Source organism: Mesocricetus auratus, unplaced genomic scaffold (genome assembly GCF_017639785.1).
Source record: "Mesocricetus auratus isolate SY011 unplaced genomic scaffold, BCM_Maur_2.0 Super-Scaffold_100004, whole genome shotgun sequence".
NCBI lineage: Eukaryota > Metazoa > Chordata > Mammalia > Rodentia > Cricetidae > Mesocricetus > Mesocricetus auratus.
The window spans coordinates 99,029,323-99,047,177 of NW_024429189.1; the positions used below are offsets into that span (position 1 = coordinate 99,029,323).

At 46.5% G+C, this 17,855-nt stretch overlaps 1 long non-coding RNA gene across 1 annotated transcript; it reads right to left on the bottom strand.

Moving 5' to 3' along the window:
- Positions 1–15,723: 15,723 nt before the first annotated feature.
- Positions 15,724–16,806, bottom strand: LOC121140247. The gene is made up of 2 exons (XR_005877037.1): positions 16,273–16,806; positions 15,724–15,852 (listed from the first exon to the last, which is right to left on the bottom strand). It is a non-coding gene; the product is annotated as an uncharacterized LOC121140247 (long non-coding RNA).
- Between the last annotated feature and the right edge of the window lie 1,049 nt (positions 16,807–17,855).

Here is a 17,855-nt window from a genome sequence, read left to right on the forward strand (position 1 = left end):
GATTTTTATCAACCCCTGTACCACACAACCACACAGAAGCTGCTTCTAATCTACTGTCCTAGCATGACCCCTGCTATAGTTCAATATAAAATGTCCTTCGCAGGATCATGCATTTGGACACTTGGTCTCTAGTTGATAGCACCATTTTGAGAGGTTGTGGGATCTCTGGGCTGTGGGACCTGTCTTGCTGATGTAAACATCCAGGGGCAGGTCTTGAGGCTGTCTTACCTCCAGTTCATCCTAGATCTCTGCTTCCTCACCTGTCGATATGTGAATAAGTCCAGCCACAGACTTCCACTGCCATGGAGCAAGCCGCTCCAACCACCAAGTCTTCCTGGTGATGCACCGTCCTTTAAGTTATTTCTGTTAAATATTTTGTCACAGCTATGGGAGAAGTCACTAATCCATCCCCTCTCAAAGTATGTCTCCTACTGAATACATATTGCTTTTCATTTTCAACGTACAATTTTAGAAGGGTACTTATTGAACCATTGCAAAACACAAAACCATTGTGTTGATTTCATCCCCGGATCCCACAGAAACCAGACTCTGTCTCTGGCTCCTTTGTCTTCTGCTGCCCTCTAGTGGTGACTCCTCTGGCTTCTCCATTCTTCATGAGCATCCCAGGGACTTACATGGCAGGAGTGCATCTTTTTGCTTCCCTTTTCTGCTTTTCGATGTTCCCTGACCAATTAATTTAACAATATTTATCTGAGCAAAGAAAAACAAAATAAAGCAGAAATATGATCTCAAATTAAGCAGTTCCCAGAATCAGAGCAAGTTCAAAGAGCTCTAGACAGCGAAGCCATTAGACAGCATCTTAGAAAACCGGAGGTGAGAAACAGAATGTAACTTAATGGGGTATGGCTTAGTCTGCCGCTCAGCTGGTTACTACCCAGTTAATCAGCTACAAGACCCCCTGTGCCAACCAGTGCACAATGGCTGTGGTTAAACTCCACATCAATTGAGTCTTTTGTTGATTGGGTGGGAACTCGTGTAAATTTTATATAATACCAATAAGTTATTTATACAGTGTCTTACTTTTTACCCCAGGCTGGCATGGAACTCACAAAGCCCAGGCTGACCTTGAACTCTTAGTAATCCCCCTGCTTCTGCCTCCCAAGATACTGGGATTAGGTGTGTATACCCAACTCCCAGGAATATTTTTCTACTTTGTTCCTAAAACACCCAACTTTGAATGTCATGTGGTCACACTGTGTGTTAGTCAGCCTTTTCATTGCTGTGACATAAACCTCAGCAAAACAACTTGAAGCTTTTTTTCCCGTTCAGGGTATTAAACCCAGAGTCTTGTATACGCTAGCCCAGAATTCTACCATTGTGTTGCATCGATACACACTAGGGAGAGGGTGCCTCTGGGATCCTTGTCAGAGAGAATATCATGGTAGTGGAAGCTTGTGGAGGAGGAGGCTGTTCACCTCATGGCAAACAAGAAATAAGGTACAACCTTAGCACATCTCCTGTGACAAACTTCCTCCAGCCAAGTCCCATGTATCTAAGTTTCCAATGTCAACCCAAATAACACCATCAAATGAAGACAACCCACTCAACACAAGAGCCTACAGAAAAGATTTTGGGTGAAATCCACAACAGAATATATCAAACAATCCCTACTTGGCCATCTCCTACCCGGAGTGGGGAGGGGGCAGTGTCATTCTTTGTGGAGTAGAGCTCTCAGCGCTCAGTATTCTCCTTGAATTCCTCTCTGGCTGCTTGGATGCTTGTATAAACAACCCTCCCAGCATCTTATCCCCTTACCCCTTCTCCGAGTTTGACTTTTGCCTTTTCTTAGCCATGATCACCCTTGGTCACACCAGATCACTCTGGTCTGAAATGTCTCCTTCTTGAGAGCAGATGTTTCGACCTTTAGGCACGGAAACCAAGCTACTGTGTGCACACAGGTGAACCTTTAATTTGGTATAGGAAGCACATCCTCAAAAAAAGAAAAAAAAAGGAAAGAAAACCTTAAAGGACAGCCATGGTGGTGCACCCCTTCAGTCCCAGCACTTGAGAGGGAGAGGTGGGAGGATCTCTGTGAGTTCCAGGCCAGCCAGAGCTACACAGTGAGACTGTCTCAAAATAGATAAATATAATTAACAAAAGCTTAAAGGAGTTGGCTCTAACCAAGTGGTGACTGTGCTGCTCCACGCCACAGATGGAACAGTCGGCTCTGATTGATTTAAGGGAAGAGGCTAAAATTTTGGTAATGGGCATGGCTTCAAAAGATGTTTACTTGGACCTCTGAGATGGCTCTGTGGGCAAAGGCACTTGCTGCCAATGACATGAGTATGATCCTGGGAACCATATAGTGAAAGGAGATGAATGCCTTGGCACATATGTACACATGTGTAGTCGTAGCATTGGCTGAGGCAGGAGGACGCCAGCTCAAGGCCTCCAGGGATGCAATATAAACTCTGTGGTATAAATCATGTCCCACAGGGAAGCAGTCAGTTTCCATTTCTTGACATGCACATGGTTACACAGCCGGTGCCAGAGTGAGGGACCTTAGCCTGGGCTGAGCCATCACCATACTGGGGGGTCTCAATGCACACCAAGGGAGACTTGCTCTTCACAGCAGCTGCCTTGGCAGGGGAAATGTTAGTGAAGGTGACTAAGCTCCAACTGAAGCTCAGAGCACCACCTGGAGAGTCAGTCTGTAAGTTGTTTCTCTAGAGAACCCTGACTAATATGGGTAGGAAAGTATGTTATGCACACACAACAGAATGTTTTTCAGCCATAAAGAATGGTGTGTTTCCACGCTTACTGATATGTATTGCGCCTACACATACAGACACATAAATAAGAGATGGTAAAAACCATAGCTCTGCATTCTTGACACGTCTGGTGCCATCCTCAGCAGTGAGATCTACGTGACGTGATGTGCAGAAATGGAGAACAGCATCAGGCCATGTTTAACAATATACAAGGGAAAGCATGATGGGATACTGTTGTGTGCCCACTAGGGTGGCTGCAGAAATTGACAGCGTAGATGACGATCAAGGGACAGTGGAGCTCATTACTGCTAATGGGAATGTAAAATGATGTATTTTTTGAGAGTCTTGCTGTGTAGCTCAGGATGGCTTTGAACTCACAGTCCTCCCCATTATGCCTCCTGAGTTCTGGGATCACAGTAAGGAGCAGGCCATTTCTAAAACCCTGAGCAGGTCTCCAAATTGGTAAATGAAGAATTATACTCTGACCCCAAAATTACAGTCCTAGATATGTTCAAAAGAAATGAAAACATGTATCAGCATGAACCCTCACTCCAGTGATCAGAGCAGATCCATTCCAGTAGCACAGGCCAAGTTCTTAGACATACAGACAGTGGGACATTTTGCATTGATAAAGAATGATGTTCCAATACAGGATTCAACAAGAAAAAAAATATGAGAAAGTATATATACTCAGCAGAGCTGGAACTTCGACCTCAGACCACATCAATCCAGCTCTATTAAATCTTTTCAGGGTCTCATGGTATAGCCCCCAGCTGGCCTGGAATTTTCTATGTAGATGAGGCTGGCCTTGAACTCCCAGAAATCTGCCTGTCCCTGTTTCTTGAGTGCTTGGATTAAAGGTGTGTTCTACTGCAACCAGATATTCAAATAAAGTCTTTTTGCTGAAAGACTATCCATCCAGTCTCTCTCTTGAATCCCATTCTTACCAAAAACCTTACAATTTTTAATTGAGGCGATGAAAATACTCTAAAATTGAATAGCATTGATGATTGCACAATGATGTGCACATACTGGAAATCTTTATTACAGCGTGTCTGTGTCTGCGTCTGCGTCTGTGTCTGCGTCTGCGTCTGTGGGGATTCGAATCAAAGTTGGGTTTTGCTCTTCAATCACTCTCTTTGTTAAATCTTTTTTCAGGTGGGGTCTCTCACTGGATCTGAGCTCATCAGTTTGGTTCTGTGGCCAGTGCTCCCTAAAGGGATCCTCCTGTCTTTACTGGTCCCCAGCACTGCTGAGGCTGGGGTTACAGGCATGCTGCCTGCCTGGCTTCTGGCCCTGGGCGAGGCCCTCTCTTTCTCCCCCATTCTCTCCTCCTTCATCTCTCTTGAGCCTAGATTTCTCCTCCTACTTATTCTCTTTGCGCCAGCCTTACCCATCCCTCTCCTGCCCAGATAGTTAGCCTTCAGCTTTTTATTAAACCAGTCAGGTGCCTCATACACGGTGAAACAGCAACACGTCTTTGCATAATTAAACACAGGCAGAACAAACAAATATAGCACACCTTCATATAGTTAAAGTAATACTCCACAACATAAACAAATGTAACACATCTTTGCCTAGTTAAACAAATATTCCACAACACATAACCACTTCCTTTAACCAAGGATGGACCCAAGCAAAAAAAAAAAAAAACCTTTAAAATTAAAAAAAAACTTTTCTCTTCTATTAAATTGCATGTTTTATTTCTCCCAACCATAGCAATGGCATGGAAGGACCGTCCTATTCACCCATGTTGGCTTCTAGCTAGTAAAACAAAGGGCTTCCAAATGTTGAGTCTCCATGAGTTTCCACATGGGTCAAATCAACATGTCCTGCCCACCCCCACCCCCCCAGTGCTTCCGCAGTTGGTTCGACTATACAGTATCCCCCCCCAGTGCAGTTGGTTCGACTATACAATGTATCCACACTTTTGAAATGGCAGTCTAAGGTCAGAGGACTATGAGGGAGGGAAGCTGAAACTGCCTCTGATTGGCTCATCCTTTCAGCATTAAACAGAGGCCAAGAGAGAACCGATTCCAGCACCTACCACGTCTCTTCCTACACAGTGTAAGCCGAAAATGTCAGCCAAGTGGGTCACTGCAAAATGCAGCCAATCAGTTTTTATCTGGTCAAAATAAGAAACATGTCCACGCTACCTCACTTCTATTAACCTTTTAAAAATTAGATTTATTTCCTGTATTTTAAGTACCTATATGCACGTACACCGCAAGGATCCCTGAAACAGGAATTATATGTAGATGGTCATGAGCCACCATGTGAGTACTAGGAATTAAATCAGGACTCTCTGCAAGACCAGCAAGTCCTCTTAACCACTGAGCCATATCTCTAGCCCACTTCTATTAACTTCTGAAAACTAACAGCAGTTAAAGAGTTTTTGCAGGACCAGGTGTGGTGGCTCACACCTTTAATTCTAGCACTTGGGAGCAGAGGCAGTTGGATCTCTGTGAGTTTGGGGCCAGCCTGGTCTACAGAGCAAGTTCCAAGACAGCCAGGGCTACATAGTGAGACCCTGTCAACAACAACGACAAAAAGGTTTTGCTCGGGGCTGGAGAGATGGCTTAGTGGTTAAAAGCACTGACTGAAATCACAGGCTTGGGTCTAACTTTGATTTGCTTTTCAGTATCCAATGCTCATGGACTACGTTCCATCTGAGTCTGGATCCCATCACAGTGATGTTCTTTGGTTGGATGCTGGAAGGTCCAAGGCACTGTCCTGTAGGGTAAAGCCTTTTTCTTGCCAGCCACTTTATTTTTTTCCCACCAGTCGCCTGGGCTCTGCCATGTTGTAGTTACCAAATAACACACAAGACACTGTATTAATTATGAAGCTGTTGGCCTTGCTTGTTTTTTATTGGCTAGCTCTGTCTTAAGTATTTACTCCATAATTGTTAATCTAAGTATATCTCTTACTGGAGAAAAGGGTCCAGACTTCTTCCCCATAACAGCTACATGATGACTCCTGTGTTTCTCCTTCCCAGAGTCCTCCTGGACTTCTAGTCCCACCTATCTTGCTTCCCTATTGGCCAACAGTGCTTTATTGACATATACACAGGACTTCCCCATCACTGTCCAGTCTTTGTGAAGTGAGATTGTCTTTCTCTTCCTCCAGAGTTTACTGATTTTCTCCTGCTCTGTGCCTTGGCAACAAAGAACACATCTCATGATCCAGACTTTGTGGACTATTACAATCCTGGCAGCTATAATTTCCAAAGCCTGTGATTCATCCTTAATGCCAGAGCAGTACTTGCCCATGTCTGGATGACTTCATCCAAGTATGACCCTATTAACTTCTCTTCCCTGATTGTGTGTGGCGAGGAACCAGGCAGACAGCAGCGTGGAAATCCATTTCCATCATCAGACTCTATCAAGTGCTTAAAAGTCTTGATCCCCCTGCTCAAACACATCAGACCGACTTCATTTGGCCCTCCTCTGCTGTTTCCATCTCAGCCTGTTTAATGTTGCAACACTGAGCTAATAGGAGGTAATTCTAACTTCACTTCCTGCCCCCCACCTCCAGACTGTCAGAGATTCACAACACAGGACTTCCCTTGTGTTGCCTTGGAGTGCAGCAAAGAACACCGCTGCTGCCACCTATGACACACAGTCCAACTGCTATCACTGAAAGCTGTGCCACAAAAGACTCCATGGCGTCTGTCACACCCAATGATGTGCTCGTTGATTCAAAAGGCTCAGAGTCCACGTTGACCCTCTTCCCCTTTCCTCCTTCTCTGCAGTTGCTCCCGGGTAGACACCAGGCCATTTGGAGGTGTTTTGTGTGAAGTGTGCGTCTGCCATAGAGATATGCCAGCTCCCACTGAAAGATGGTTTCTCATGACGTCATGTACAAAGTGCTTCTGAACTCTCCTGCAAACATCTTTGCCACTCATGAAATCCAGTCTTTGGGAGGAATGATCAGTGGCCAGTGATGGCCCACACCAAGCATGGTTTCCTGCTCTCCCAGATCTGGCCCCACCACCATCTTCTTCTCTGAAAGGCAGCATTGCTGGTCCCCTGTGGCTGCTTATCCTTATGGCAGCTCTAACATGGATTACATGTTCCTTCCCTGCTGAAGCTGCCCCAGTTATGCAACTGACCTGAGACATGTGCCACCACACCCAGTCCCGGTGGTGCTAGGCTTCATATGTGCTAAGCAAGCACTTTACTAACTGAGCTACCAACCCAGCCTGCCATACTGTTTTGATGACTGTAGTTTTTATAAATAATGGGGGAGAGAATTCTCCAACTAGACATCTCATGCCACTGCGTGAAGCATCCATTGTCAGGAATGAGGTTATATCTAGTTGAGTCATTGGCGTAAGGAGCCTCATAGAAGCTCTCAAATGACTCAGGCTATCGCCAAGGCTACTGGTTGCTCCCCACAAACTTATGGTGAGGCTTATTGCTGAAGACAGCACATACTAAATAAAGAAAACTCAAGCTGGTTTCTAAGCGGAGGCTTCTCCCCTATTGAACCCCTATCACGGTTCTGGCAGATACTTTGCACGTTGTTAGAGGAGGATAATAATAACTAACCCAACTATAAGCCTCAGACCTACACAAGTAACCTGACTGTAAAACAGTCTGGTGCAATAGTGGTATAGATATTACAGGAGTAACCAACCACTCTCTGATTGGATTTAAGGCCTACTCAATGAGATGGGACCCATGCTTGACACTATTAGAGTGACCGAGAACCTGAGACCATATAGGTCATGGCTCTAATATTTAGAAAGCCAAATACTATTGGCCTGCTAAAGGAACATAGCACTAAAACAGGTTGTAATGACATACTGCTATACCCATAAATCAGTGCCTGCTCAGCCATCATTGGAGAAGCTTCTTCTTGCAGTAGGTGGAAACTAACAGAGACCCACAACAGGACAACGTGCAGAGAGTGAGAGACTTCAGAGCACTCTGTCCTAGATGGGATGTCTTCACCAAGCCCCTCCCCTCAGGGCTCAAGAATCCATATGGAAGAGGAGATGAAAAGAGAAGGTCCAGAAGGCATGGAAGACACCAAGGAGCAGAGTCTTTCAGACACAATAGGATTGCACATATAAACTCATGGAGACTGTAACACCACGAGCAGATCCTGCCCAGGTTCAAGCCAGACAGGGTCCCAGGGATGAGAGGGGGAAGTGGACACAGATTCCCACCGCTAACCAAGAGACTATCTGTAATTGATATCCGCTTGTAAAGGAAAAATTAGTTTTCTCCAATAGAGCGTCACTGGGTGTATTAACCACACTTCAGGGTGGTGGGGTGAATGCCAGGAGTTATTGGCCAACACAAAACCAACTCAATGGTAATTTTGATAGACTTTTGCCTCATTTTGCTTTGTTTGGTTTCTTTTTTGTCAGTATTTCATTTAGGCTTTTGTTTCGGTGTGCTTTTTGATGGATCTAGTGGGGGAGTGGGAAGGATCTAGGAGGAGTTTGGAGAGTGATGGGGAAATCCTGTGTATACGTAAATAAAGCACTGTTGGCCAATAGGGAAGCCAAATAGGTGGGACTAGGAGTCTAGGAGGATTCTGGGAAAGGTAGTGAGCTGAGCCATCACCATGTGATTCCCGGGAAGAGGGGATGGAAGTCTGCATTCTTGGAAAGATAAGTCCTTATAAAAATATATATTGATTTTATACCCTATGGTCTTAATACACTATCATTTTTAGTGGCATTTTCGTGATTTTCTAGACATAAGATCAAGTGACCTGTCAATAAAAGTCCTGTTTCTCCTTTTCCAGCCTGAATCCTTTGTTTCTTTTTTCTTACCTAATCCCGGTTTAGAGCATCCAATGCAAAGTTGAATTTAGAAGCATTTTATTGAAGATGTTATCCTCATCCTTCTGCTAGCATGGGCTTTCATGGATGCCTTTTATCGGCAAGAGAAATATCCCCTTCTCGGTCCTCATGTGACAACTGGTTTCCTCATGAAGAGGTATGGGATTTATAGATCCCATACTTTTTCTGTGTCTATTGAGATAATCATGTGCTTTTTAACCCTTCATTCTAATAAGATGTGCCTTATTAATTTCTCACGTCTTTTTGTTGTTAGGCAGGCTCTCACTGAGTCAGCTTTTCGCCGCCTGGTGCATCAGTTCCTAGGCTGACTCCTGAATGGTTAAACCCCAGACCTCTTTCCTAGGCTGACTCCCGAGTGGCTAAATCGCCAGACCTCATGGCTATCACTATTTTGAAGACTTTTGCATCTGGCTTTGTAAGATGTGTTGGCCTGTGGTTTCCCATTTATGTCTTTACCTTTTGACACCAGACTGAGAGCTTCCTGGACTTAGCACACTCTCCCGTGCAAGGCTGCACAAGGGTTCAGAGTCAGTGCTGCCTCGGGAAGCTTCTTTGATCTATGTAGAGTTGCGGGGACCAAGTTCCTGTGGCCTGTTGCCTGTGAGTGATGGGGGGTGTCCGAGCACCTTCCAAAGCCTCAAAGTCTGGAGCATCTCAGAGGCTACATTCAAGCCCCGCCTGCCTGGGACTCACATTTTAAAAGGTCGTGGGGGGGTGCAGTAAATAACTTCAAGCTGTGAAAACTGCTTCCACCGTTATGATGGGAGAGGAAAGAAGTTGTTACAGATGGGCTTACATTACCTGTGGGCGGGTGAACGTCATCCACACAGAGATCTCAAGCGCTTGGAAGTAGAATCATAGTAACCCACTGTCACTTCAGGCATGGGAGTGGGGAGTGGGGGACATAAATTAGTAGGATGGCTTTCATCTAACTGATGAGGTAGAACCTGCAGTTTCATAACCGGATAACTTGGCTCGCGCACCCGAGAGGATGGGTGATCTGGCTCAGAGCAGCAAACCGAATGCAACCCAACTATGAGTTAACAGGAGAGAGAAACTGTGCATGAACAGGGGAGATGAAATGTGGTAGCAACCGTTTGAGGGAATGCTTTGTAGCGGCAAAGACATGCAAACTATGGCTCCACGTGTCATCATAACAGAAAGCCCCTGACAATGGCTGGAGGTCCAGAGGGAACACACCACCTCAAAGATACACGAAACTATCAGCACAGTCGGTGCCCACGCAAAGAATTATAAGCAAAATGTAAAGAAGGGAACTGATGGAGAACGAGAGCATTCTAGATAGGATTGCTGAGGATGGTGGTGGTAGGAGAAAGAGGCTTGCAGAAATAGTGGGGAGGTGCAGACAGCTGAGCTGCGGTGGATGCTGTGAACAGCTATCCTTTGCATTGTGTGCAATTTATATGTTCTTTCGGGTACAGAAAAACATTTTTTAAACCTTGGTTTTAGATGATAATTCACAAGAGTCTGGCCACAGTTCTCCCTCTCCTCCAGATGAGCTTCATGTTAAAAACTGATTTAAGCAAAACCTCACTCAGAGATAAGTCAGCAAGAATGAGCCCAGGGGACTTGGAGAGAAGCTCTTAAGAAGGAAATATGCCAAGCAAGGCCTGCTGGGAAGCCGCTGAAAGTCTCCCCTAGGAAGGACAACATGACCCAAATTGCTGCAATAAGCTACAGTCCGACCATCCTGAGATCTGCATCCTCATGGAACAGAAGGGAGACAGCAGGATGCCTCGGCAAGAAGCTGGCCGAGCTGGAGGTATGGCAGGTGTGAGGGGGTGTAGGAGACATGGCTCAGAGAGAGCACTTGGCTTTCTGAGAGACTGTGATGCAGACGGACGGGGAGCACACGTGGCTGCTTCCGTTGGAAGTTACTCGGCTGCTCAGCCCATGCAGACGTGCAAGTGTGAGAAGAAATAAAAATAACTGACACCCAGATGATTCTTCCAGACCTCCGTCTGCAGGAAGCTCGGGCTGTGCATGTGGGCTGTGGGGCTCTGCCCCAATGCAACCTCTCAGCTCATGGTCTTCCAAAGACGGGGCCTGAGCACAGCTTCCCCGAGCTGGTCTTCCCGCTAGCTGCCTTGCACACAGGAATATCTGACTCCCTCAGTGATATCTCTAGCTTTTGTCACCAACTGAAGCTCTTCGGACCCTAGTGTCCTGTGCTCCCTATTACTGATGCCCTGATGCCCTGATGCCCCAGGCTTCAGTGACTCACCTTTGTCAACTTCCCCAGACCAGGGCCTCTGTTCCTACTTGTCTCTGCTCAGCACACCCACCCTTTGTGCTACTCCCCTCCTTTCTCCTCCCCTGCCCTCTCCTGTCCTCTCCCCTCCCCTGCCCTCTCTAGCAAGGGCAGGAACAACCAGTCTCTCACATGATGCTTTTGGAAGAGTAAAATGGTAGCACTATGGAAAAGCTCCACAGTCTCTTTAAAAAACTAAACATGCAGCAGGCAGTGGAGGAGCACACCTTTAATCCCAGCACTTGGGAGACAGAGGCAGATGAATCTCTGAGTTCGAGGCCAGCCTGGTCTAAAGAGTGAATTCCAGGACAGCTGGGGCTACAGAGAGACACCTGTCTTAAAACAAATGAACAAACAAAACACTTAACATGCATCTCCAGCCAGGGAAGCAGATCACTGCCTTTCAGCCATCATCAGAGACTCTTTCTCCAGCAGATGGGAACAAATACAGAGACCACAGCCAGGCAGTGTTCAGAGTGAGAGACCTTGGACACTCAGACCTAAACGATGTCTCCATCAAACCTCAGAAGAGGAGACAGAAAGAGTGTTTAGAGAGCCAGAGTGGACACCTAGAAAACAAGGCCTCTAAATCAACATGAGCAAAGCTCATATGAACTCAGAGACTGAAGCCTGCGTGGGTCTGCGCAGGTCCTCTGTGTATATATTATGGCTTCCTGCTTAGTGTTTTTATGGGACTTCTGGGTGCAAACAGGTGACTCTTTGATTCTTGTGCCTTCTCTTGGGCTCTTCCTGTTTATCTTATTATCTCTCATAAGCCTGTTTGTTTTCTAATGACAGACAGAAAAGGAATAGATCCAGATTGAAGGGGAGGTGGAGAGGAACTAGGGGAGTAGAGGGAGGGAAACCTGTAAACAGGCTGTATTATGTGAGAAAAAAGGTATTTTCAATAAAAACACAGTAGAATGTGGATATGAGGGTAATAAACCAGAAATGAAAATGCAGTAATCACAGGACTTGGTAACTACAGTCTTGGGGATTCATGCAAAGCACTTACATGTGCACAACATCAGTGCATGGATGTCCACAGTGACCTCACTGGCCCAGACTGAGAAACACTTAGATGTTCCTCAGAGCACTTGGAGGACAAAGTCCCCATTCACTGAGGCTGGGGAAATCCTAACTTAAAAAGCAGATGACTGCATTTACAATAACATGCAGCACTTCTGAGCCATATGCAAAATTTTAAAGACAGCTAGGGATCCTGTAGTTTAAATTCTTCACTTTTCAGTCAAGAGAGTGTGCCATGCACCAGAAGCTCGTTGCTAGCCCTAATTGCTTCCATTCATTTAGGAAGAATTTAGCCTGCTGTTGGATCGGAGTCAATGGCTGATATACCTAATCACACTACTGCAGCCACCTCCATAGTAGTGCTTATTTTCGTCCTACAGGTGGGGAAAAGTAAGGATTCGAATTGATAGAAGCCTTGGTAATGGGACTAAGCTCTGAAACTGAGGTGCGCTGGTCATGCGGTTTGCCTGTGGTGCTGCAATGGACCGGTGCACGGGTTGCCCGCAAGGTGGCGCTCATGTCTAAAGTTTTATTGCTTCAACTGCTGTCAGACACCTGCCAACCCCACCACCGTTCTAAAATGAAACCTCTTCGGTGCAAATATGTTTTTGCAACTAGTACAGTTAGTTAGCTGCCTATTGAGAATATTCCTTAAGACGGAATCAGCGACAATAATGGTCAGCAATTCATGACAAAAAATATTCAAAGCGAGGCACGGTTGCGCCCATCTGTAATCTCAACATTCAGAGGACCACAGCAAGGTCTAGGCCATTCTCAACTGTGTAAGGAGACAGCCTGGGAAACAACAAAAAAACCGGAGCTGGGGGCGTTGGTGGCTCACGCCTTTAATCCCAGCCGAGGCAGAGGCAGGCGGATCTCTGTGAGATCGAGGTCAGCCTGGTCTACAGAGTGAGTGCCAGGACAGACTCTAAAACCACAGAGAAACCCTGTCTCGAAACTCCACCCCCCAAAACAAACAAAACAAAACAAAAAACCACAGTCTGGTCATGGTGGCACGTGGCAGGAGTCCCATTATTTGAGAGGCAAAGGGAGGAGGGCCACTACAAGTTCTGGGTCAATCAGAGCTACCTAAAAAGAAGCCCTTTCAACGACGACAGGAGGTTGGAGAGATGGATCCACGGTTAAAAGTATTTAGCTGCTCTTCCAGACCTAAGTTCAAGTCCCAGCAAGGGCAGGCTAACAAGCAGCCATCTGGCCACCGCGGGCACCAGGCATCAGTGTGGCGCTTGTACATACATGCAGGCACTCGAGAAAACACTCATCCCCCTAGAATAAAACAGAACAAGAGGATGTGCCTGGGCAGGCTGGAAGGTGGGCCCCTGAGCTTCTTCAGAAGAGCACCGGGTTTTCTTTTTGCGAAGAAAAACTAATTACACGGATATCCAAAATGCCAACGATTGGCAAACAGCTCCTGTAACAGCAGGCACCGTGAGCTCGAAGGTTCCCAGGGAGGTCTCAGACGCTGCGGTCTCAAGTCTTGTTGGTCCTCCCCACTTTTGATTGGCTTCTCTCTTCAGAACCCTGGAAGGCAAATCCAGATCTACTACGACCCCCACCCCCAGCCTCTTCTGCATTGCCAGGCCCTGGGCATCTAGTCCTGTTGTGGCCTGTCATGCAGCTGCCCACGAGGCAGCAGCGTCAGCCAGACCTCTCCCTCCTCCCTCAGGCTCCTCAGGCCTGCTGCGTTTGCTCATTCTGCTGCACCTAATGCTCTTTTCGATGTTACAAAGAGAGGGGATGTAGGAAGGCCCTCAACCGAGGCAGAAACGGAGCGGAGACTGCAGCCCCCTCTCCCCACCTGTCCTTCCAGCATCGGCCTGGCTGAGCAGCCTCTGCCGGCCATGCTTCACTGATCCTTGCTAGGAAAGTCATGAGAGGGAAACGCTAAGGTCACAGGGACAGGAGACACAGCTTTGTGCCCTCTACCACAGCAGCCTGCAGACCTGACGCTGTCACAAGACACTTTTCCAGTTTTCCATGAGCAAACATCAAGCGAGGCGTGGGCAGGAGGCACTGCGGAGGGTGGCTTTCGGGAGGGTGGTTCTCATGCGGTTTCCCCAGGGCTGCCTCGGGATGCAGCTCCTCAGCTTGAGAGGCAGGGTGCCTAAACCACCCAAGCTCTGTATGCCTTCCACATGCCCCATCCTCCGCTAAAAACAGAGAATGGAATAATAAAACTATTCCTTAAAATGAAAACGGGCTGTTCATATCCCTTTTCTTGTCTCTCAGTGTAGTCCCAGCTGAACTGGAATATGCTGTGTAGATCAGACTGGCTTGAATTCCCAAAGATCCACCTGCCTCTGCCTCCCCATGCTGGAATTAAAGGCAAGCGCCACCTCACCCCGCCCAACTTTTACATGTTTTAAACATAGTTCTGAATACAGTCTTGGGCATAGTATGTTAAAACTAAATATGTAAGTAAAACTTGTTATGTTTTATTTTGTAGTACAGACTGCCTAGTTGCAAATAATAGAATTGCAATAGGCAATTTATTTTATTATTTATTCAGCAATAGGCTTTTTAAAACCTATTTGATGATTTCATAAGTGTATAGAATGCATTTTGGCCATTTTCACCCCCTTGACTCTCATCAACCTCCATCTCCCACTGAAAGCTTTCTTCTTTCCAACCCCCCCTGTGCTCCCCTCCCCCCACCATGCTCCCCTCCCCCCCATGATCCACTGAGTTTAATTGTGTTTGCTTGCATGAGTATGGTTAGGGAACTGCTGGAGCATGGACAACTAACTCACCAGTGGCAGCACTACTGAAGAGACCCCACCCCCTGCAACCATTACTTCTAACCACTCCTTGGGATGGAGGGGGCCTAAGGAGTTCCTCTCTCATCCATGAGGAAATATCGATGGACTCTGTCCTGGGCAGATAACAACAGTCCTGTTATGTCATAGGTGTGAGCAGGGGCCGTCCCCATCCTCTTACATTATTTCCACCTTCTCTTCACAATGTCCCCTGAGCCCTGGAGGGGGGAGGTGACACAGATGTCGTGTATCCTCAGTGTTATCAGAGGTTCATATCTGAGCCAGGCGTTTCCAGGTTCTTGGCCTCTTACCCAAAGAACTGCAAAGCCACAGATTTGCAAAGAAGCCAGATGGTTTATGTGGAGCAGTGATTGTGCAGATTACAGAGAGATACGCCACTAAGCTTGACAGCGGCCACACAGTAAGAATACTCAAGGGCCACAAGTATTGTTTGAGGTTGCTTTTAAAGGGTTCAAGAGGAGGGGCTGGTGACTGAGGGGTACAGTTTGGGTAGCTCTCTATTTGGTTTGTAGATTATGTTATACAACCATTTCTCTACTGTTCTTTCCCATAATGCATCTGGCTTTAATCATATGCACACCTAATTATGCATAGTCATAAGAGGGTAAACAGGAGATTCTCCCCCAAAGGTACCAGGAGATGCAGTTTTACCTCATTGCACATACACCTGAAACTAGTTCCGGCCAGGTGAGTCTTTCTGTTCTTCATAGCCCATGAGTTAGGAATATACTTGAATGAAAACTATGACTGTGATTGCTACCAGGAGTTGGAAGACTTAACCACTCTTCAAAGATGAGAGTCCGTGTAGCTCTGTGCAGGGAGAATGCCAAGGGAGAATGTTCTGAGAGAACAAGGTGCACTGTTCTCATTTTCTGTGGCTGTGATAAACACTATGACCAAAAGCAGCTTGACAAAAAGGGTTCATTTCATCTAACTACACCCAGGTCTATTACTGAGAGAAGTCAGGACAGAAACTCCAGGAAGAAACTTTGGAGGAATGCTGCTTACTAGATTGCCTACTGTCTTAGTCAGTGTTCTATGGCTGTGATGAGACTCCATGACCATGGCAAATCTTATAAAAGAAAGCATTTAATTGGGGCTGGCTTACAGTTCAGAGGTTTCCATCATTGTGGAGGGAAGAATGGCCGTGTGCAGGCAGACATGGTGCTGGAGAAGGAGCTGTGAGCTCTACATTTGGATCTGCAGGCAGCAGGAAGGGAGAGGCACTGAGACTGACTTGAACATTTGAAACCCCAAAGCCCACCCCCCCACACTCTCCCCTTCCCCCCCACTCCGTGACATCCTTCCTCCAACAAGGCCACACCTCCTAATCCTTTTCAAGTAGTGCCACTCCCTGATAACTAAGTATTCAAATATGGGGCCATTCCTATTCAAACCAACACAGTCCCCACGGCCTTTCTCACCTTACTTTCTTATACAGGCTGGGGCTACATTCCCAAGGCTGGCACGGCTCACAGTGGGCTGGGCCCTTCCACACCAATCATTAACCAAGAAAATGCCCCCACCGGCATGCCCATGGGCCTGTCCGATGGAAGCAACTTCTAACTGATGCTTCATCTTTTCAGGTGTCTCTAGTTTGTGAGAAACTGACAAACACACCTTTAATCCCAGCGAGGCAGGAGGAGTTCTATGCTTTTGAGGTCCATGTGGTCTACATAGTGAGTACCTGGCCAGCCGAGTCAGGGTCTCCGGTGCCAATCTATCTCTTCTGTTTCCTTGTATCACCAGCCCTCTAGCCAGTTATGAATCACTGCATTAAAGAAAAAAGAAGGCTCTTTGATGGAGGCTGTTGGCAGTATAAACCGACAGGAATAAACATATTTAGAAGGCAGCTTGACAACATGTCTATTTAGCAAAACAACAGAAGTAGGCTCCCCCAGGGTCTGTTAGCTCCCAATCTGTGAACTCTTGGCCAGGTTTACAGTACCAGGCATGAATTCCCTCCTATGGTACCAAACTCAAATCCGATAAGACAATGGTTGTTACCCCTAACAGTAAAGCTTGTACTAGTAGGCCACTGGCCTGGAAGGTTATTTCTGTAGTTTATAGGGTTCACATCTGGATAAAACAGTTGACTTCTCTCCCAGCAGCCTGCACAGCACCTTCCCACACTGTGAAAACTAGCCCATGGGAAGGAATATTCCAGCATGGTTGCAGAGTCATTTCTCCCTGTCCTGTAACTAAAGTATGGTGTCTACAGTGATAGGGTCTTACCATCTAGCTCTGCTGGGCAACAAACAGCAAAGACAAGAGCCTATATTGTTTTGGTGGCCTCCGGGGCCTCTCTGAGCAACAGCTTGTATGGAGGTATCCCACTCCAGGAACTGGGATTTTTGTTTAAAACATTATACAGCTATGCAGGTATCTCGAACCCAGCCCTTCTTTAATATTACAAATCTTTGGGGAATGTAACCAGAAGTGATGTAGCTGGGTCATATGACAGTCCTATTTCTAACATTTTGTGAGAAACCTCCACAGCGATCCCATAGTTATTGCCAATTTACACCAATTTGCACTGCCACCAACAATTAATGAGTGCTCCCTTCCCCCACAGCTCCAGTAACACGTGTTACCACTTCTTTCTAACATTATTTTGACTGGAGTGAGACAAAATGTCAAATTATATTGAACCTGAACTTTCCTGATGGTTAATATTATGGTTGGTTTTCATGTTAACTTGCCACAAATTAGAATCACCTGAGCCGGAAGCTCACCTAAAGAAATGTCCTGATTGCCTTCAATGTGCATGTGTGAATGCCTGTATGCATGTGTGTACACCGCATGCATACCTGGTGCCCGAGGATGCCAGAAGAAGGCACCAGAGTCCCTGGACCTTCTGTCACAGGTGGTTGCGAGTCAGCATATGTGTGCTGGGAATGGAACCTAGGTTCTCTGCAAGAGCAGCAATAGCTCCCACCCCTGAGCAATCCCTAGCCCCTGTCCTGGTTAGGGATCAATATGGGAAGACCCACCCCAGTTGTGGGCAGCACCTTTCTGGTAACAGCCTGGACAAAAACCATGCGGCAGAAGAAATACCATCTCACTGTTGCTCACTCTGCCTCCTCCCTGCTGAGTTGATTTGCCCTGTTGCTGCTGGTTCTTCCACAGATATCGGTGTTTCTACGCTTTCATCATTGACTATAGACCACTGGCTCTTGAGGACCCTTTTGGCACCAGATTGG